Source organism: Nicotiana attenuata, unplaced genomic scaffold, assembly GCF_001879085.1.
Source record: "Nicotiana attenuata strain UT unplaced genomic scaffold, NIATTr2, whole genome shotgun sequence".
Taxonomy (NCBI): Eukaryota; Viridiplantae; Streptophyta; class Magnoliopsida; order Solanales; family Solanaceae; genus Nicotiana; species Nicotiana attenuata.
The window spans coordinates 352593-353424 of NW_017671110.1; positions in this window are offsets into that span (position 1 = coordinate 352593).

Here is an 832-nt window from a genome sequence, read left to right on the forward strand (position 1 = left end):
CAATTAGACTCCTCATAGCCTTTGCAGCACATATGGAATTCACTCTTCATCAAATGGATGTCAAAAGTGCCTTCCTAAATGGCTATCTCAAAGAAGAAGTGTTTGTGTGAAACAACCTCCAGGATTTGAAAGCAAGGAGTGTCCTGAACATGTGTACAAGCTAGATAAGGCTCTATACGGTCAAGCAGGCCCCAAGAGCTTGGTATGAAAGATTGTCAAAATTTCTACTGGAGCATGGGTACAAAAGAGGTAAAATTGACAGCACTTTGTTCCTAAGGGAAAAAGGTAAAGATCTTCTTGTTGTACAAATATATGTTGATGACATAATATTTGGGGCCACTACAGAAAGGTTGAGTAAAGACTTTGCAAAACTAATGGGAAGTGAGTTTGAAATAAGTATGATGGGTGAACTAAACTTCTTCTTAGGCTTGCAGATCAAACAAAGTTCAAATGGAACTATGATCCATCAGCAGAAGTACACAAAAGAACTAATCAAAAAGTTTAAAATGGAAGAATCCAAAGAAATAGATACACCTATTGCTACTGCCACTAAGTTAGATCTTGATGAACCTGGTTCATCAGTTGATCAGAAGCAGTATAGGGGTATGATTGGTTCACTTTTGTATCTTACTGCCAGTAGACCTGACATTGTTTTCAGTGTAGGGCTTTGTGCTCGTTTCTAGGCAAATCCAAAGGAGTCACACTTGACAGCTGTCAAAAGGATATTGAGATATTTGAAAGGCACCACTGATTTGTGTCTTTGGTATCCCAAAGGTAGTAATTTTGACTTAATTGGATACGTTGATGCTGATTATGCAGGTTTTCTAGTGGA